The 22,457-nt window shown below is 38.6% G+C and overlaps 1 protein-coding gene across 2 annotated transcripts in view; it reads right to left on the minus strand.

The window, feature by feature from the left end:
- Positions 1–21,266, minus strand: part of enox1.L (ecto-NOX disulfide-thiol exchanger 1 L homeolog) — a 334,042-nt gene extending 312,776 nt beyond the window's left edge. For both annotated transcript variants that reach the window (XM_018247319.2, XM_018247318.2), the window contains exon 1: positions 21,072–21,266. The gene's annotated coding sequence lies outside the window, so the exon portion shown is untranslated. The remainder of the gene's footprint in view (positions 1–21,071) is intronic.
- Between the last annotated feature and the right edge of the window lie 1,191 nt (positions 21,267–22,457).

Here is a 22,457-nt window from a genome sequence, read left to right on the forward strand (position 1 = left end):
GGTAAATTACTGGCGAGGTTGGCTTCAGCTAGGGATTCACAGACTCCAATAGCTCAGATACAGGATTCAGCAGGGGAAGTGGTTAATACTCCAGATGATATACTTTCAGTCTTTATGAATTTTTACGAGACGTTATATCAGACGAAGGCAGGTTACTCAGCAGAGCAGGTATTTTCTTATTTGGAGGCAATTACTCTCCCTAGTCTGACACAGGAGGAGAGGGAGTATCTTGATACCCCGATATCTGAAAAGGAAGTGGTGGAAGCGATATCGGCCCTCCCCTCTAATAAAACCCCGGGCCCAGATGGCCTTCCAGTTGCTTGGTATATAACACAGGGTCACTCTCTGGTTAGACACTTACATGAAACCTCTATGTCTGCCTTTGAGCAGGGGATCCTCCCGCCTTCCTTTTATGAGGCAGTTATTGTTCTGATAGCGAAGGAGGGCAAAGATCCTGCGTTGTGCGATTCATATAGGCCGATATCGCTCATAAACACAGATGCCAAGATATTGGCAAAGATCTTGGCCACCAGATTAGCTAAAGTAATTCCCTCTATAATACACAAAGATCAAACGGGCTTTATGCCTGGTAAGTCGACTACTATTAACCTGAGAAGAGTCTTTACTCATTTACAGACTAATCATATAAATGTTGGGTCAAGGATCATTGTGTCTTTGGACGCTAACAAGGCATTTGACTCAATAGAATGGCAGTATCTGTGGGTAGTCATGAGGAAATTTGGGTTCGGCCCGGGTTTTATCAGATGGGTTCAAATGCTATATTTTAAACCTACGGCATGTATTAAAGTCAATGGCATGGTGTCCTCCTACTTCCCCTTGGCTAGGGGAACTAGACAGGGATGCCCCTTGTCTCCTTTTTTATTTGCAGTAGCAATTGAACCCTTAGCTGCCTGTCTCCGTCAGGATCCGAGGGTTGTGGGATTTAAGTATGGTGCATTGGAAGATAAGATTGCTTTGTACGCGGATGATATGTTATTGTTCTTAGAAAATTCGGGTTCATCTTTGCAAGAGGCCTTGGGTATTATAAAGAGATTTGGTGATTACTCTGGACTAATTATAAATAAATCTAAGTCCGTTATTCTCCCTATTGACGTGAGACCTATTCAATCTACTAGTTCACATGGTATTAAATGGGTGAATAAGTTTAAATATCTGGGGATTACTATTTCTTTAGATCATAATCTGTATATCTCAGATAATATTAACCCAGTAGTAGAACAACTTGGAAAGGCAGTTAAAGTATGGTCCTGCTTACCAATCTCCCTATGGGGTAGAATTAACCTGTATAAAATGATTTATCTTCCTAAGCTTTTGTATAAGCTACATAACTCTCCTGTATGGATCTCAGAATATCATTTTCGCAAGATTAACTCTGTTTTATTGCCTTTTATATGGGCTAATAAATCCCCACGCATTTCCTGGATTTCATTAACAGCTACGTTGGATAAAGGGGGCTTGGCTCTACCCCATTTACGGTACTATTTTTTGGCTAGTCAGATTTATCATATTCACAGTTGGCTTCATAGTGAGGTGGAGGATCCAGCCCTGTTAATTATGGCCTCTAGAATTGGATCACTGGAGGCCCTTAAAAACTTGCCATATAGACGGCTGTGTGATTATGATGACTACCCATCTACAATAGCGGTTCCATTTAAAGCGTGGGAAATTGCTTGTTCGTATATAGGCCATAAGTCCCCTTTGATATCGCCCTATCTGCCATTGTGGAGGAATTCTAACTTGCCCCACTTTAAAACTATGCAAGATTGCTCGTACTGGACTGCAAAAGGATGTAAGTTGCTGGGAGAAATTCTGGTAAACCAGGTATTTCCTACTTTTCAACAAATGAAGGCACAACTCAGTGAACCAGAATTGCAGTTCTTTCGTTATCTCCAGTTGCGCCACGCTTTTAAGGCTCAGTTCTCATCTCTGGAGGTGATATATAATATCCCCCCGATAGAGCGGATATTGAGGGAGTCAAAAAGGGATAAACTGACTGCTAGGCTATATCAGGAGTTACTGAGTACTGTTCCTGCGCCATTTGACAGGGCATGGAGACGCTGGCAACAGATAGTCCCTGATATTAGTGAAGAACAGTGGGAAGAGGCTATTGGCTCAATTTATGGTGATCTAATTTCTTTACGGGATAGACTGGTTCAATATAAGTTTATTCAACAGTTGTATATAACTCCTATAAAGAGGCAGAAAATGGGTAGAGAAACTGGGGCAAATTGTCCAAGATGCCAGGAGCCAGATGCATCTTTTTTGCATATGGCATGGTACTGTCCCTCAGTGCAAAGGTTTTGGAGGGAAGTGATTAGATATTTGGCTGACAACTTAGCACTTCCCTGTGGTTATTCTCCAGGAATATGTTTATTGGGACTGGTGGATGACTTAGTACCCTTGAACAAAACTAGAGCACTTGCGGGTTGTACTATTTTATGCCAAGAAATTAGTGATAATGAACTGGATGGGTAAGAACAATCCGACCATAACTCAATGGGTTACACTAATTAATAAAACAGTTCCCTCTATTAAGCTTACTTATCGGGCCCGAGGGTGTCCGGAGAAATTTGAGAGAATATGGAAGCCATGGCTGGAGGTTAACAGTGTGAAACCTGTAGAAAGCTATACTTATAATCTAGTTAAACTCAGGTTGGACGCTGGGTATAACGTGCTGTGAATTATGATCTTATTTAAATGGTTTAAGTGGATTGATCAGTTAGTACTTTGGTGGATAACTGAATTTGAATTTATACTTGAATTGTATTTGTGAACCAGGTTGGTGTTGTGTCTATCTCTTCCTCTTCCCTTTCCTCTTCCCCTCTTTCTTTTCCCCCCCCTTTTTTTTTTTTTTCCTTTTTTTTCCTTTTTTTTTTTTTTTTTCTTTTTCCCTCTCGCCTCCTGGTGGTAGTGAATATGAGAGGCTGGCGGAATCACATTATAATAGAGGTGACCATTCAAGGGGTAATGGTATTGGGTGAGGGTAATACTGGGACTAGTGTTGATAAAGGAATAACGAATTGGAATGGTGGAGAATATTATTGGTATTGCTGTGGTTAAGGGGGAGATAGGACACAGTTGTGACTGAGTGAGGGGAAACACTGGGATTGCGTGATAAAGGCAGGCATAATCTAATGAGATTGGTAATATAATTATCCACTTGTAATATTGTGGGTACGGGGGGGAGGGCACAGATATGAGTTAATGCGATAGCACATGTATAATGAATCGCATAGGGGGGTAATATATGTAGCTACACACAGTAGCCCATGGGCCAAGTATTTATAATAACACGGAAGGGGTCATGAAATGGATGTATATACAAGGGTTGTGGAATGTACGGTGGGAAACTCCCTCAGCTTCTATACGTACTACTGACTATAGGAGGATGTAATGTATTGTGTCATGTATGTTTTGTTTTTTGTAAAATTCAAATAAAATAATGTTTAAAAAAAAAACAGCTTACTGAATCCAAACACACACACCACTGTCTGTTGTCAAGAACATGACAGAACCGAGTAGCCTGAGGTGAATAAGCAAACACACTCTTTCTTGTGGTTCTTTGCTGAATATAGAGCAATTGCATGAAACAGCATTTGTTCTACTGTATATGTAAAGGGAGCTTCTCTGGCCCCTCAATGAGCTGTTTTGAGGGCTCCATGATACAGTTTAAAACATATTGTAGAGAGGTGACAACCCAGCCATTTTAAGTGGGTCTTGGCCACATCCCTTTACAACACTGATCCTGCTCCCAGCTCTACCAAATGTTCAATTTAATGCAATAAAAAATTAAATGCAACAAAAATTATTATGTGCTGCTGACTTATATAGTAGACCCTAACATATGTACAAAGCTAGCCCTCTGCCATATTGCTTTAGTAACTGGTACAATAGGTATTTTCACACTTGTTATTAAAATGTTAACCAAAAGATCTACAGGCATAATGGGATTGACGCACTCATTCTGAATTTATTTAGAAAGAATGCTTCATAATACTTCATATTAAGACAGAGAAAAACTCAACTAGTATTTGACTAGTGTAGATCTCTCTGGTTTAAACATGGTGCCTTTAAAGTCCAAGACAATTGGACTCTACTCTATGCCAACCATTTGCTTAGTTGGACCACATAATCTGAGAAGACTCAGGGGGCCAGCTGAATCATCACGGCAAAGTAAAATGGGGTCATTCACCTTTAAAATAACTTTTAGTATGATGAAATGAGAATGTTGAGCTCATCCCATATATTATCCCATATATTATTGCATAATAAAGTGCGGGTGTAATGAGGGGGTTACAAAAAATTATTTGAATAAAATTGTCAACATTTTTTAAAACCACTAATTTTTACTTTTGTATCATTTCAATGGGTGAAGAAACTTAAAATTTACCATAGATGGTTTGCATCATCTTCTTGACAAACTCGGCACCATTTAGATGGCCAAAATGTAACATTTGAGTTTTACAATTGACTATGAAGATTTTCATTCATCCAGGTCATGGTATATCTAGTATACGTAAATCTAAAAACAACTGGACTTGCTGAGTAATCAATGAAGACGTTTCACATTGGATAATCCTATCACAGAATCTACACCCCTGTGAATTTCTGCAGATGTCACCTCTTTGAAGAGTTACAATGTGCCATTGTGAATGGATTAGTGGAAGAGTTTATATGCCGAGAATTTCCCACGCCAGTCAGTTGAACTGAAGAAGCTGCTCGGATGAGTAGTGAAACGTCTTCATTTGAGTTTTACAATTATAAATAAATTTTGTACATACAAGTTTTGAAAGCATAATTTGAATTCAGGAAGTTTACAGCAAAAAAATCTAATTCAGTTTGATAGATCACCTTCTTAATGTCCTTTAATATATTGATATGGGTAAGCTTAGAGGATATATTTCTCTGTATGTGTTTCATATTACAGTATATACACAGAAGGTATATTTTTTCTTTAAAATGGGTTCCTTTAATGTAGCAGAATGCAAAAAAAAAACCATTCAGCCAAACTCCACAGTAAATAACCGTAGGATGTTTATTCTTTTCCTTCTGCATGAGATAACGAATCCTCAGAGAAGTAAAATCAAATGAACATGTATTTATTAGATAGAAAAGCTGAAGTATATTGTCTTAGGTGTGTGTGCTTCCACCCTGTGTGAATTAAATTCAAAATTCTTTATAAACAGCCTAATGTCAGAACGGTCACAACTATTCTGGGAGTGATCAAGACTCGCATGTCCTACCAAAGTAATACAGCAGAATGGACACACACTGATGACTTAAGTGGGGTGCAAGTACCTCCAAATATTTATTGTGGTGTAAAGGCAAACCAATGGTTTCCGAACTTAAAGGGATACTGTCATGGGAAAAAAACATTTTTTCAAAATGAATCAGTTAATAGTGCTGCTCCAGCAGAATTCTGCACTGAAATCCATTTCTCAAAAGAGCAAACAGATTTTTTTATATTCAATTTTGAAATCTGACATGGGGCTAGACATTTTGTCAATTTCCCAGCTGCCCCTGGTCATGTGACTTGTGCCTTCACTTTAGGAGAGAAATGCTTTCTGGCAGGCTGCTGTTTTTCCTTCTCAATGTAACTGAATGTGTCTCAGTGGGACATGGGTTTTTGCTATTGAGTGTTGTTCTTAGATCTACCAGGCAGCTGTTATCTTGTGTTAGGGAGCTGTTATCTGGTTACCTTCCCATTGTTCTTTTGTTTGGCTGCTGGGGGGGAAAAGGGAGGGGGTATTATCACTCTAACTTGCAGTACAGCAGTAAAGAGTGATTGGAGTTTATCAGAGCACAAGTCACATGACTTGGGGCAGCTGGGAAATTGACAAAATGTCTAGCCCCATGTCAGATTTCAAAATTGAATATAAAAAAATCTGTTTGCTCTTTTGAGAAATGGATTTCAGTGCAGAATTTTGCTGGAGCAGCACTATTAACTGATTCATTTTGAAAAAAAATTTTTTTCCCATGACAGTATCCCTTTAATGCTCCTTTCCTCAGTGTAAAAATGCACACATGCCCTTCTTCAGTTTACATGTCATGTAAGTGTAATATATGTTTATATGGACTAATATACTACTGTTAAATATGTAGGGACTAATGACTCTCTGACTGTAAGATATACAGATATTAGCAGTAACTATAATTTACCATTACCATATAAAGACACAAGAAGCATGTCAGTCCAGTACTTTTGGAACATAGAGTCAATAAGGCTTGCCCAACTGATAACTGGCTGAATAATGCCCTGGGCCACCAATCAAATTTGCACAATTTTCTATTTACAGTGCTGCAGAATTAATTGGTGCTTTATAAATATGTTTCAACTAGTCATGTGACACAAGTGAGATCACTAATTTTTATTATTAACTGGTAGCATCAGAAAAACAATTGATAACGATATATATATTTTACTGGTTTGTTTTGCTTGTGTGGTATTTATTTAAAAACGCACAATAGTGATGTGCAGGCCGATACCCGGGGGACCCACGGGTTTACCCCCAAGATGGGCAGAATCGAGAAGACCTTGCTGCGCCATTTGCGGGTCATAAACTGCCGGCTTCAGACTTCCGGTTTTATAAGCACACGCCTGCCCGCCTCGCCTCTTTTGAGCTGTCACCGGTGGGGTGGGTCTATAAAAGGAGGAGGAAAGCTGAGTGCAGGCGGGCGCGGGTCAGGCAAGTGCGGGGGTATAAATTCACACATCACTAATACACAACACTATTGAGCCAATGTATCATGATCTGTAACATTTTACAGAGCAGTATCTAAAGGTTACACTTGGTAATTCTTTTCTGGCTCTTTTGGATTCAAGAATTTATTTTCTGCTCTGTGAGGATTTGTACAGGTATTGAACCTGTAATCCAGAAGCGTGGGACCTGGGTTTTAACCAGTGAGGTATCCTTCTGTAATTTGGATCTCCATAACTTAAATCCATTATCCGGAAACCCTTTATACAGAAAGCTCAGAATTACAGAAAGACCATCTCCCATAGACTCCATTTTATCCAAATAATCCAAATTTGTATTCCTTTTTCTCTGTAATAAGAAAACAGTACCTTGTACATGATCCAAACTAAGATATAATTAATACTTATTGGAAGCAAAACCAGCCTATTGGGTTTATTTAATGTTTACATGATTTTCTAAAAGACTTAAAGTATGAAGATTAAATTACAGAAATATCCGTTATCCGGAAAACCCCAGGTCCCAAGCATTCTTGATAAGAGGTCCAATACATGTGGATCAAGTACAAGGTACTGGTTTGTTATTACAGAGAACAGAGCAATATGTCTTAAAAATTTTAATTATTTGATAAAAATAGAGTTTATGGGAGACAAACGTCCTGTAATTTGGAACTTTATAGATAATGGGTTTCTGGATAACAGATCCTATACTAGCACCAAAATAATTGCAGAGTCCTTTATATGCATCTGAAAGAAAGCATTCAGACAGGTAATAGCGCTTATTGCTGCTAATACACAGCCAGATCACTATCACTCCATATCTCAGAATAAAGTTTAACTGCTCAAAGCAAATATACTCTGACTGATTTGACAGGATTAATACATGTGTCAAGTTGTTATAAAATTTCCTAACAGTCAGGGAAGTGTTATAAAGTTTTAATACACAGGAAAAAAATCATCCATTATCATCAATCCATTAGGATTCAGCAGTTCGATATTTGATAAATTAGCCCCTATATATGTGTGTTTATTTAGTATCTACAGCAAAGAGAAAACAGGGAGTGCTTCAATTCCCTACCATTTTAATATAAAGGTTACATTCATTAGAAAACTGTATTCCCTGCACTACAGTATGCAGCCTAATTAGGAGTATGGGAAGACTGATAGAGCAATAGAAGCAGAATTACCAAAAGTGCATGTGAAGCTGTGAATCAGGAGAACAGCAGTGCATATGTATCACTTTATTTTTAAAGCTCCAATAAGAAGCGGTAATTTAGCACCCCACAGAAATGCTTTCCTAAACAAGAACATTTTAAAATCTGAAGGCACTGGCTGTTTGCCAGGCAGCAAGGCCTTGGGAGCTATAGAGACATGGTACAGTGATGCTGAAAGGCTGGAAATGTAATTAAGGTCGAATGTCACTATTGGAGTTAAAATAAGACCTGGTATGGCATAAAGTGTAGACCAAAGACTGAACGATTATGGTATGCACAGGCAAGTAGTCATTACGATATTCTTACCTTAAGTAGAAGATTTGTTTTAGCTTATTTAATTGCACAGGTGGCAACCTGCAAATTTCATAAGCTGTTGGTCTATCCACCATTTAAGCTGGCCATAGATGCAAAGATCGATCGGACTTCCCCATCTCCCAACCTGCCATTAACCAAATAAAGTATAAAAGAACATATCAGCCGGCAGCCGACAGAAATCCTTTAACATGTCCGATCGACCAAATAACCGATCTCCGCCGGTGAAAAATGTCGCGACTCTCCACACACAGTCTGAAAATCGTACGAATCAAGGATCGGATTTTTGCGTCTATGGATCTTAGCATCTATGGCTTTACGCTAGTAATGATGACTGATATAGTTCTACAAAATCTTAAAGGACCACTATACCTTTATTTTTTTTTTGCCATTGCTATCTGAATAATGGTAACAACAGGTTCATACAGATGTCTTTCCTCTGTCTCCTTCTTGCAGTGTTAGTCTTTTCTATGTTCGGCTTGGGCAAAATGGCAGATTTGGGTTTACTACTCCTTTAAACAAATTGCCACACCTGTACACAGCTGCTATGTAGCAATTGCGGCAGCCATTCAAAGGAGAAAAGGCTCGGGTTACACAGCAGATAGCAGATAAGCTCTGTACAACATAATGGTTTTATCTGTTATCCACTATTTTACCTGTGCCATATAGCCTTTTTTTAAAATTTACACAATTGCTACACAGCAGCTTGTTTATATGAACTATATGAACTAGTAGTGTTTCTGAAGCAAACACACCTGTTTTACCAGTGCATTGCAACAGTACAAGACATTTTCATTACTTTAATACACTTTAATTTTTATGTTTACCGTTTCTTTAACTCCTGGTCGTTACTTTTTAAACAATGTTTCCCAGCAAAGACAGGTCTGTTAATCAGCTGCCTTGTCTTACATTGTATCTGTTGCTTAAATTTCATTTTGGGGGTAAAGTTTTCCTTTAAAGCAGAAAACTCTAATTTTTAGAGGGGAAAAAAAACCTTCAATATGTAGAGATTTATTATACCTCAAAACTGCTAAAAATCTGAAAATACTCCAGCTAAAATATGTCAAGGTCATGTAGACGTCAATGGCAGATGTTCCTTTTACAATTTGAAGATGCTGTGATTTGTGTTGGCTTTTGTATAATAATCTGAAAAAGTCAGTGTCAACTTGAAAGATTAGAAAAATTTGAAAAGAATTCGAAAGATTTGTATGATTCGGATTGTCGCACGACTTTTGTCAGAGTCAGAAACAGGAAGGCAGAGTATACAAACAGTCAGATAAAGCTTTCCTTGCATATACATCACAAATAACCTTTTTTTAAACCCAACAAATAGTTAATGTATGTTGGAATGTTGCTTAGAATTACATGTTCTTTCAAGTCACTAGGCACAAGTAAAATATATTTGTTTGTTTATGCTTTCAAATACCAAGATGCATCTCTGTACTTGCAATCTTTTTATCTAACAACATATATGTAAGTATATGATATAAATAGTTCACATGTAAGGAGTTATATGTATTAATATTCTGGAACAATATTCCGGAAAATGCAAAGAGTTAATCTGAGTGTGTTTCTCTCTCTATAATTCTAAATTTAATTAAGGGAATTAATACCTCATATTGGAAGAAATCATGCTTAGTGCCTCTTATTATTAATTTGAAGGTAGATCTCTTATAAGCAGGACAAACATTAAGCTCTATCATGAAATGTAATTATCTATTCATCGAAGGGAACTTACAGCTTGTTCCCAACTCCCCTCACTTGTACACTGGCCAGTTAACCAGATTAATGGTGTATCGTAAATAGAGAGCAAGAACAGTCAGAATAGTGAGAAATAATTATAAAATGACCACTGCAGAGAAAATACTGGGAATTATCGGCCGGCTGAGTCAGAACAGCACAGGCACCTAAGATATAACAGATAATATTCTTTACTATAAAGATATGTTCTTTTGTTTTAGCTACTACCTGCTTTTGTGCATGGTATGTGTGAAAGGTGAAGATTTACATGTACATATACTGTATATATACAAATATAGACCCTGTTATCCAGAATGCTCAGGACCTCGGCTTGGGTATTCTGTAATTTGGATCTCCATACCTTAATAGAACTGTTTTGCCTTAAATAAAGATTAATTATATCTTAGTTGGGATCAAGTATAAGGTACTGAGAAAAACAGAGAAAAAGAAAATAATTAGATTTTTTTAAAATAATTTGATTAAAATTGAGTCTATAGCAGATGGTCTTTCCGTAATTGGGAACTTTCTGGATAATGGGTTTCCGGATAACAAATCCCATACTTGTATATGCTATACAAACAGATCTTCCCTTCTTTATTTAAAAAGAAAATAAATCAAAATATTTTGTACAGTAAAAGCTAATGTAATTGTAAGCAACATTCAAATATAAAATCATTTCAAATTCTCAAGTAAATGCTATTGAAACAGTATCTGTCTGCCTTTTTACTGTTAAAATACTCTTGTACTTGCATACATCATATAATACACTAAAATAAATTTGAAACATTTTAACAATAATTGTCACGTGGGTTATGAGCTTTATTTTTGTAAACTGATAAAATGGGAAAAAATAATATACATCTCAACAGTTTTATGATGTGCTACATTTGTTATTATATCAATATTACTCCCTAATGCCAACTTCATTTGGCAGTACATTATCTTACAGGAAGTCTGCAAATTGCTAAAAAAAGATAATCCATTTAAGTCATGAGGTGGGTTTAGGATTATACTGCAAGCAATTTCTTATGCAAAGGCACAATCGCTAGAACAGTAAATGCATTATTTTCTATTTATCAGGAAAATCACTGAAAAGGAAGATTTATAAGAATTAGGAGGAATCTGTTAAATTAGATACTTATGACCAGGGGTTTTCCAGATAAAGGGTCTTTCATAAATGCAGAGCACTATGCCTACATGTTACTAATAAACACAATAGCATGTTTTTATCTCCAGGGTACTGTTTCATTATTACAACGAGAGAGCAAATCAATAGGTTCAAGAATTAATGGTTAAATGGGAAATGGCATTGCAATATTCTGGAAATATTGCTTTTCCGGAAAATGGGTTTCCAATAATACCTCCGCTTCTAGTACTATGCTTTTTTTAGCTATTCCTAAGCACACTGAATAAAATAAATAACTTTATAATTAATTAACTTAATAGGAACATCTGGCAGTATATTCCCTGTTTGAAGTCCACATAGAAACACAATACATAAAATCATGAAGATTTTTTTAGTGGCAAAACAGATTTCGGCACTATAAAAATTCTTAAAATATAACGCCAATTAAACATTAATATATTTTTTTCACACATTTCAAAACCTTTACTCAAGGAGTAAAATTCTAAAGAAGACAAACACATTATGAGGTTAATACATATGGAAAAGTCACATTCAGGTATTCACAAAGAATTCTTAAATTGTTTTGTAAAATCAAAAAAAATTGTTGTTAGGTTGTTTATGATATTCTGAAGACAATTCATATAATAACATTGGCACTGCAGCCCCAGCAATATATGTCACAAATGAACCCAGTATTTCAAAACACAGTGGCCCCAGCAATATATATATATATGTGAACCCAGAATTTCATAACACAGTGGCCAAAACATTTGATGACAAAACTGGCCTTAGTAATATACAATACAATGGCCCCAGGATTTCATGACACAGCAACCCCAGTATTTCATGACACAACAGTACCAGCAAAATATGACACAATGATCCATCAATAAATGGCACATGCCTAACAATTCACAATACAGTGGCCCCAGAATTTCACAATATAACTGCTCAAATAATATATAACACAATGGTCCCAGCATTTTTCCTGACACAGAGACCCCAGCATTTCATGACACACTGGTACCAGCAATATATGCCCAGTGGCATCAGCAATATAGGAACAAAATGAGATAATCATATCCTGTTTCAACTGCAATTACAAATTACTTTGAGACCACTGACAAATCCAAAAAAAAAAATTTCATTTAAACCCAACAATCAGAGAAATTATAAATTGAATCTTTGATTAATGTTATGCCTCTGACCCTGATGCCAAACCATAGCAATATTCTAACAGAAAATACTATGTGCTGTATGTGTTGTGCTTTTTAAATAAGATTACTTGACTTTCATCATGTTCTTTCTTAGGTAGTTAGTATGTGTAAAATAAATGCTATGCCATGTTGCGTCAAGCACTGCCAAGAACAAACGTAGACCATATGAAAAATCCTGTTTTAGCATTTAGTTGAGTTATTGGGAAATAAATGAAGATGCATTTGTTCAAAAGAGAAAAGAAGACATCAGTGGCAATTGCTGTATTTAGTTAGCCGTAATGGCCAGGGACAGGTGGAGCAGACTGCGTGAGACCAGGCATGGGAGACAAATGAGGAAAGAAATCGCTTCTCCTGTCACTGCTTGATTCCAGAAATGTTCAGCCTCTGCATGACTTACACAGCATACATAGTACATATCCCTGTCTCAATGAGGTGAACAGGTGTTCTGAGTACAGACATGTATCTGTATGTGTTATGTATCTACATAGGTGTCTTTTTGATTCATTACAGTCTTCAGCAATTACAAGTCAGCTATATTAGCAGACATTATATATATTATAATTAATATTAGGAGTATAGTCGTATTTCGTTAAATGGGTTATGCTATTCACTTTATTTTCATTTTAGCAAAATAATTAAGATGAATACATTTTTATATTACTGTAAAACACAATGATTGAATTGCTTTACCCAGTGTGACTTCATAAGGGCTAACATTTATTCTTTAATTATGCCAGTCTCATTCCTATAGCACTTGTTTTATATCAAGGCCCCAAAACACCTTGTAAGAATGAAAACCGGAGCATTCCTTTCATTAAAGATGAAAGAGCAAAAGCAAAACATTAATAACTCGCTGGAAAAGTATCAAGTGGGAATTGTTATTTTGGTATATGAAAACCATTAGCCGTTGTTGTTGTTGCTGTTTTTAATGCCCCCATCCTTTACTGTGACAGATCTTATAAAGAAGGTTATAGAGTTGCCAGGGTAACCCATGGACCTGCCCATGCAAGTTCCAATGAGGGGGTGGAGGAGTGATGTTAGTATGATGATCTGCACATTAACCCAATGCTTGCTGGCACAAAAGTTATTTATACAACTCAAGAAATGCCAACAGGTAAGGTTTAACCAAGAAAAGTCCCTACAAACAGACAAAAGGTGAGCAGTGTAAACAGAATGGGGGCAGGACCATGGGTTACCCTGGCAGTTTTAGTCTTCTTTTTCATTTATGGTTTCCTTTTCTATAACATTTCACCCACCAACAAAGCATAAGGGACAGCACAATACCACTGCCTTCTACCACTATTCTAGTGATTGGAAATGGCTCTGTCAGAAACTGCATCTGAATTTAAAACAAGAGAATGGGTGCAATTTTTGTCTTTTTTCCCACTAACCTGGATTATGACACAATCTGTTTTCTGTTTACAATAAAATAGAATAGGCACTGAAAAAGGCTGACTTGGCATAATCCTCTGAGTAGTCATTTTCAGTCTCATGAGGATGAGTTTATTAAGAACGTCTCTCTATAATTTTAAAACAGCGTAAATCACAGACACCATGTCTGTATTAACCAAACACATCAGCAAGTTCTCAGAACACCTTTTGCATAATCAAGACTGCTAAACAATCTCATCAGCTAGTGGGCTGTACGTAAATACAGGGCTGTATTTTGTGTGTTGCACCTATACTTCATCCTGCTCCACACTGCCCACATTATTGTTGCTAAAACTTGACCTGTTTGATAGATATGCCACAAGTTTCAGCATGAGCAATCACACAGAAATTCTGGAAAATAGTGCTTTATTATTGCTATTAATTATTGACATTGTTATGTTCCTCATATATAGGTATGGGGCCTGTTATCCAGAATGCCAGGGACCTGGGGGTTTTCCGGGTAAGGGATCTTTCCATAACTTCCATACCTTAAGTCTGCTAAAAAATAATTTAAAAATTAAAACCCAATAAGTTGGTTTTGCTTCCAATAAGGATTAATTATATCGTAGTTTGGACTAAGTACAAGGTACTGTTTTATTATTACAGTGAAATAGGAAATCATTTTTAAAACTGTGGATTATTTGGATAAAACGGAGGCTACGGGAAAAGGCCCAATAGGATTTGTTTACCCCCATTAAGGATTAATTATATCTTAGTTGGGATCAAGTGCAAGCTACTATTTTATTACTACAGAAAAAGGAAAGTTATTTTTAAAAATTTGAATTATTTGCTTAAAATTGAGTCTATGGGAGATGGCCTTCCCATAATTCAGAGCTTTCTGTATAACAGGTTTGCAGATAGCAGATCCTGTATCTGTAAAAAGAACACCTAAGCAACTGGTACAGTAGTTTTACCCCCCTTCTCTGTTGGTAGAGGATAATGAGCCCAATGTCACTGTGCCTGTCACCCAACTGTGAGTTATGATCATTGTGATGAGTCTGCAACACAATAACAGGGAAAGTGTGATTTTCAGTGTACAGTGCAAATCATATTAGGTGCAATCAGGTTTATTCTCCAGAGTTCACCCATCCTGGCCTGTAATGTGGGCTTAGGTAGGAATTCTATTATTGACCTGACAAACTTCATTTTCTTTAGGAGACTTGTAGAGAGCTGACGTGATCATTTTTAGAATGATGATGTAAAATCTGTTGCTGTTTTACTTTCTTATAGTCGAAATAGTTGCTAAGAAACAAGAGCTATAGCCGAGCCCGAGCGTGGCAACCAGCCCCAAACCTTTCTAGCCAACACTGTCAACAAATATGACAATCTGCAACCACGCTTAACGTGCAACATAAGGAATGTGTGTATAACATGTCTCTGTGCTTGCACTGATTTAAAGATAAATATATAAATAAATAAATATATATACAACCTAAAGAGAAAAAGAAATTTGAGGCAAAATATAAAACACATAAACATTGAATTTCACTCCGTTCTTGTTGATTAAACAGTATGTGGGAACAGCATGAGTCTTTCAGCATCAATACTCGCATAACATAAAGGAGATGAGAGTATGCAACATTTTTATTACTGCACTGGAATGCTTTTTTTTTTTTTTTTCAAAGAGTTATGGTGGCTTTTAATGCAAGTGCCAACTGCTAATGAGAATTTCTGATGGAAGCCCACCATGGTTTCCAAGAAACGCTTGCTAAATATATTCAGGTTGCTCCTTGTATAGATCTCTTGCAGCACAGAAAACCCACACTGGGACTTAATTAGGTGACCAGTTGTATGTGACTGATATGTTATACTGGCCATGCTGTATCTGCTCTCCGAGCTCTGCCTAAGCTCTTGTGCAGGAATATTAAATATAAATATATTGCATAGGCAGGGCAGAAAGGGCATCAGACGGGCCCCTTCAGGTGAAAACCTAGATAATAATACTAAGCACTCAGTATACTATTTATTTAGCCATTTGCAGCGATGAGAGGATTAGACAAAGTTACCACCCAACTAAGTTGCTTCTAACCTCTATCTAACTGGGACTTGACTTCTGGTGATGGGCAGAATTTCCTATGATTGACTTTGAGTCCTGAACATGTTAATGATGTCACTGCTGGGGTAGGGGTCAAAGGAATAACAAAGCAAAGGCAGGCTTTATGTCAGGCAGAAGACATCATCCTTGTTTAGGTTCGGCCCACCACCACCCTAACTAGGGTTGCCACCTTTTGGCCTGGTTGAATCCTGGCAGGGGGCGGGCCATGATGCAATTGGGGGCAGGGCTGTGATGCTGCGGAGGGCGGGTCGTGATGTCATGGCGGGTCTAAGACGTGGTGATTGACATCAATCATAGGGAATCCTGCCCGGTTTTCTTAATTTGGAAAAACGGGGAGGTAGTTTTGACCCAGGCAGCCCTTCTATAACCCGGGCTTTTGGCATCCTTCTGTTTAAACTGCAATCCCATTTCTGCAAATGTTCAGTAAAATGTACAGTTTATTTATAGGTTATTCTTTCATGGAGCTTATTTATACCTGGGATCCCAGAATTTCTTTAAACCTTAACCAAAAACAGTACTGAAATAATGACCTCTGGTGGTTACATTTTCATAAATGGAGGGATTCTGTCTATAACTTGTATACAGGTTTAGGATTCATTATTCGGAACCCCATTTTCCAGAAAGTATTAGCCAGGTCCCGAGTATTCTGGTAACAGGTCCCATACCTGTATCACCATGATTTGCTGTATTGTTTTTAAGTTGAGTGAAAGGATAGTTCTGGCATTTCTGGATTACTATTTCTGGCGTAGCCTTGATAGCTTTATCATATACAATTCTATACAATTCTAGTTTTCACCTCTTTTACTAAAGTCAATTTTTTTTCATTCACTGCAATGCCACCCACAATCATTCATACTGCAAGTAAAACAATTCTGGAAAGATCCGTTATCCGGGAAAACCCCGGTCCTGAGTATTCAGGTTAACAGGTCCCATACCTGTATCACCATGATTTGCTGTATTGTTTTTAAGTTGAGTGAAAGTAGAGTTCTGACATTTCTGGAATACCATTTCTGGTGTAGCCTTAATAGATTTGTCATATACAATTCTATACAATTCTAGCTTTCACCTGTTTAATGAAGTCAAATCTTTTTCATTCACTGCAATGCCACCCACAATCATTCATACTGCAAGTAAAACAATTCTGAAATGTAATGTTTGAATGAATTTCACTGCATATACAGTACACACACTCAAAAAATAATACATGTGTGTTGAACAGAATGTAAAATTGTACTCTGTCCAACAGATCATAGTAAATGCACAATGGCAAAAATGTCAGTATCCACAGACCTTATCAACACCTCTCAGTGAGCTCGGAACAACAGTATATTTAGGGTCAGCCTTACTAATTAATCAAAGTAAGATAGAGTTCTGCAGAAGTATGTTTTGAGAAATGCTAGAGGCCTCATGGATTACCAAGTCATAAAGATCTGAAGTGTGTCGCCAAGGCATGCCTGCCACACTGGCATTATACAGATTGGCAGAAAATGCTAATTGCAGTATCAAGTTGCTGAACATGTAGCTCCATAGAAGACGCTGTATTGCTACAGTATGTCTATTGAGAAAACAGCAATAACTGAATATTACATGTTTCAGTATCACAAACGTTAAGCGTAAAGACATTGTCTATTTTTGTAGTTGTGACAAGACGCTGCTACTAGTTGCTCTGTGTGTCTTCACCCTAAAGCAAAGTTGAAAGTTTGAATAAAGGAGTGTGCAGCTTGTAGGTAGAAAGTGGAGTGGGTACAAGGTACAGTATTCTGTAGCTGCATAGCCACTTACATACAAAGCTGGCACATTATTTTGAAAATAAAAATACCAGCCACCCAACTTTTATCTTTGCTTTCCAGTTAACATCAAGAATCATTTTTACTGGTCAGGCCAGTAACAACCCGGCTAAGTGACTCAACTCTCAATTGTTATATTACCTACAGAAAGCAAACTACGAAACATTTATCTGAAATTAGTTCTCAAACACACGGCTCAGAAATGATGTAGCTTTACATTTAATCCCACCAGTTATCCCTTTGTGACACTCTAGCGCCTGAAATCCCCGTACATAGTCAGTGATGATGAATGTACAGACATAAATCTGACAGGTGAAACAAGTGGGGTAGATAAAAGTCTTAGGGCAAAGGCAACCACTCTGTTTATTTATATGTCTTTTAAGAATGACTCCCTTCCTATCCCCATATCAAAGGATTACCTTTGTCAGCAACCAGACTACTGGTGAACTGAGCCATCAATGTAGAGGCTGCAGAATTTTTTACAGCTACACTCAAGCCTATCAGGGCTCGGGTACTGTAGAATGATGGTACCTGTGAGTTGGCAGAGGGAGGCACTGTTTAAAAAAAACTTAGCAAAGAAATGTGCTTTTGTCCAAAATGACAACGTTCTCATCATGATGCATGCGCGTGCATGATAAGACCCTGCAGGTCAGTCACATAAAGTATGATTTATGAAATTCTCCCAAGTAACTCTGCCCTAGGGAAGGGGTGTTCAGATTTACTGACATAAGGTCAGCTATACATCATAAGGGTCTGCCATCTTAAGTGCATTGCCCTGAAAGAAAACAGCTTTTATACATTTAACTGAACAATACCCATTTCTCAAGCCATTGTTTTAAAAATATCAATGTAAAGTAGGCAGAGAATTTACTTAAAGAAATACTAACATCAAAAAAATTAAATGTTTTAAAATAATAAACATATAATGCAGTATTGCCCTGTACTGGTTAAACTGGTGTGTTTGCTTTAAACTGGACATAGACGCAAAGATCTGATCATACGAATCGAGGATCGTGTGTGTAGAGTCCCGACACTTTTTGTCCAGCGGAGATCGGTTGTTTGGTCGATCGGACAGGTTAAAAGATTTCTGTGATATCTCTGCATGTATTGCCGATCGTATGATTTTCAGAGGGAGACTGTCACTAGTTTTGTCGGACATAACTTTCGTACGATTGTCTGTGGCCAGCTTTATTGTTTATATAAATATGTTGCAGCAATGTGGGCAGCAGCCATTCAAAGGAGAAAAGGCTCAGGTTACACAGCAGCTCTGTAGTACACAATGGTGTTATCCACTATTTAACATGTGCCATATAGCCTTTTTTCAATTTCTGCCATTGCTACACAGCAGCTTGTTCATATGAACTATAGTAGTGTTTCTGAAGCAAACAGATCAGTTTTACCAGTGCAGGGCAGCAGTTTATGATATTTTCATTACTTTAAAACACTTTACTTTTCTGGTGTTACTGTTCATTTATATTTTAATATAATAGTGAGTATCACTGAGCTGCTAGGATCTACTTGCCCCCAGCCCAAGACATACTGGTAGATCCCAATATCCTGGTAAAAGGATATCCAACATGATATACATTTGTGCCAGTGAAATAAAGTACCCCCTTTACTATGTCCCTTGTTTGCTCGGTTACTTTACTGATCTGCCCAGTAATGACCCTGGCCCACCCAGTTAAACCCCAATCCAACCCAACACCGCTAAACATACATGTTGAAAATATTTTAAAAACCTGCACCAAAGCATAATATGTAACTTTTTAGCATATTTTTTCTACACTTAAATACATTTTTTACTGCAAAAGGACCTTACTTATCTGTGCATTGAAATTTATGCAGCTACTGTCACTCTGACGAGAAGATCTTATGCAAACACTCTAATTTAACAGTGCCCTCAAGTGGTCAGAACATTTTTAAGAAGGCAGAATGCTTGCTTGCAACTGCAATTCAATATTTTCTGAACTAATCATATTTCAGAAACAGGAGTGTCTTTTAAATAACTCACTAAATTTGGGGAAAAACAAGCTTTATTATGTGATATAAAAAAAATAAAGAAAAACATGTTTAAAAAAAATGTGGGGAAAAAACGGGAAAAGGTCTACTTTATTTTTTTTTTCCATTAAGGCTGCGCACTAATACCAACCCCTCCCAGGTCAAAGTATAATTTTTATGATTTGCAATAAATATATCAGTGTCAGAACCTGTACAGTTGTTTCATGTGCATGCTTATTATAGAATGGATGCACCCCAATACATTTGCATCACGATGTGCAATTTTTCTCAATTGTTTAAAAAAAGAATCTCCTTTAAATACTAAGCAAGTGCCGTTTATTGGCTGATTGCAATCCCTACCATAAGTGCATATTTCACTTCGGAGAAGTCTTCCTGTCCCAGATCCTGCTCAAGTTTTACTGCTGCTGGAAATGGGAAACCTGATGCTTGTGGAGTGATAGAGGCGAGCAGAAGCGATTGTAATTGTATTAAAGCAGATGACTAACCTGCTCTGTAGGAGCCCAAACGCTTGCTGGGCAGGTTATGGATAGGTTATGAGGAGCATTTAAAAATAGCTGCAGCCACAGGTTCTCAGCAGGGACAAACAATGCTGGAATGAGATAAGAAAGTGCCCTCCATGCCAATCACATATCCTTGCTGGAAGCACTTGTAGCTGTGCAGTTTGCCAGGGCACAGACTAACTGGGCAGTTGTACAGCTGTCAGTGCATAATAGCTGTATGTCAATAGCAGCACCTCTGACTGTCAGCCCATCTACTCACTGCTACCCCTCTTTCACATTTCCCAATAGACACATCACTTCCAATCAGTTATGATGCTGCTATATGAGAAACACAAACATTAAAGGGCAAGCTGCTGACTTGTCAGGATCAATGGCACAGAGTTACCCACTGCAATCTCCTCATCAAACCCTTTAGTCCTTAAAGAGATGAATGAGTGTGCGCAGAGTGAATATAGCAGAACAGCATGGCACAATACAACCCCTATACACACACCTAAGGATCTACATGAGTGGGAAATAAAGAGACCCCAGGGAATGAAGCACAAAGAAGTTACATGGGAGGGCAAGGTATGAAGGGTATGTTGGGCAACAAGAGCAGGATGGCAGCTGGGCACAAAACTGCCACTTGCAAGTAGGAGAAAGTAAGAGAGGCAATGGCTCACTCCAGACTGCTCTCTGGGAATCTAGAGACACCTCTCTCTCTCCTCTCTCGTACTAAGGAAACTTTGTCCCATTCCTGCCCTGGAAGGAAAGAAGAGAGAGAGAGAGCGCACAGGGAGAGGAGCAAGGAGGCTGCCGAGGTGACAGCTGGAGCAGCAGCATCTGTGATGATGCTGGAGGTGAAATGGGAGGAGGAGCAGGCGCCTTGTTATCCAGCTCCATCTGTAACTCCCGGACTGACCGGGGCGGGGGAGTGAGGGCAACCGGATAGTGGGATGCTGCTGACAGTCCTACCTGTGTGTCAGTCCCGTGCTCTCCTCTCCGAGCCTGAAGAAAGGCGTTCGTCCCGGTCCCTGAGAGCTGCAAATGCTGCAGACTGACGCCCCGTGGTGGGGAGCCTGGGAGCAGCCTGCTGGCACAGAAACAACGGAGAAGCTAGAACGCTCAGTGCTGTGTGTGCCGGCTCAGGGAGACACGAGCAAGATCCACTCATAAACAAAAGCAGCAAGGGGAGGAGGAGAAAAGCCTTCCCTGACTGGGAAACGGAAAAAGAAAGGCAGGGGCTGTACTTACAGGCAGAAGAAGAGCTGCTGTGCTTTTGTCCTCTCTTGTATCCCTTTGCCTGCCTTTCAATCGCCATATGTGCAGGGATTACACAACACAGGCAGATATAAACTGTCAATAGATTAAAGGTGGCCATAGACGCAAAGATGCTATCGTACAAATCGAGGATTCGTACGATTTTCGGACCGTGTGTGGAGAGTCCCGACATTTTTCGTCCGGCGGATATCGGTAGTTTGGTCGATCTGATTTGATTTTGTCCCGACCTTCCTGCCGGAGCCCAAACGTTCAAATTACCCCCGATATAGCCATGCTCGTTAGTGGCAAATCGGGGAAAGATTGGCTCGTTTGGCGATATCACCAAAAGAGCGGATCTTTGCGTCTATGGCCACCTTAAATTGGCATCTTATGGGGCAGTATTGTATTGGGCCTTCTTACGGGCTTCCCTCATCAATATCTGGCTGAAAGTCAGACAGATGACAGTCGGGCAGGGTTAAAAATCCAGTTGGATCGAGGACCATATTGGTTTGTTAATGTGGTCTTCAATCTGAGCCTGTATGCTCATCGTTGTGATCCCTCGATCTGACCACTCGGATTCTCCTTGATGTGATCCAATCAGTGGGCCCTAGGGCCCAAGATTGGATAAACCCGATATCATCAGCGCTGGATTTAGTGGGTGGGCACCGCAAGGCCACTCGGTCCAGGAGCACGGTGCGCGGTCCTAGCACCCACCGTTTACCCCCCCCCTCCGATGCGAGCGCACATGCATGCCTGCACCTGATTGCTGGGGAGGCGGCTGGGCGGCATGCTGCCCCTAATATTATGCAGCACTAGGCCTGGACCTTTGTGGCCTTGCCACAAATCCAGCCATGGATATCATATTGGATAGAGATCCGCTAGTTTGGTGACCTGGCCAAACAAGCAGTTCACTGTAGTATGACCAGTTTAACTTAACTGTACCAGTGTGCTAGCAGTATATGTTATTATTTTACTTGTGTACTTGCATAAAGTGACATGATGTTTGGGGTCAGATCATACTCTCTCTTCAATTACAATTCACATATTTTTGTCTGCTTCAAAGGCCAATGGCACACACAGGGCCGAATTTATAAACTGGTC

Source organism: Xenopus laevis, chromosome 2L, assembly GCF_017654675.1.
Source record: "Xenopus laevis strain J_2021 chromosome 2L, Xenopus_laevis_v10.1, whole genome shotgun sequence".
Classification (NCBI taxonomy): Eukaryota; Metazoa; Chordata; class Amphibia; order Anura; family Pipidae; genus Xenopus; species Xenopus laevis.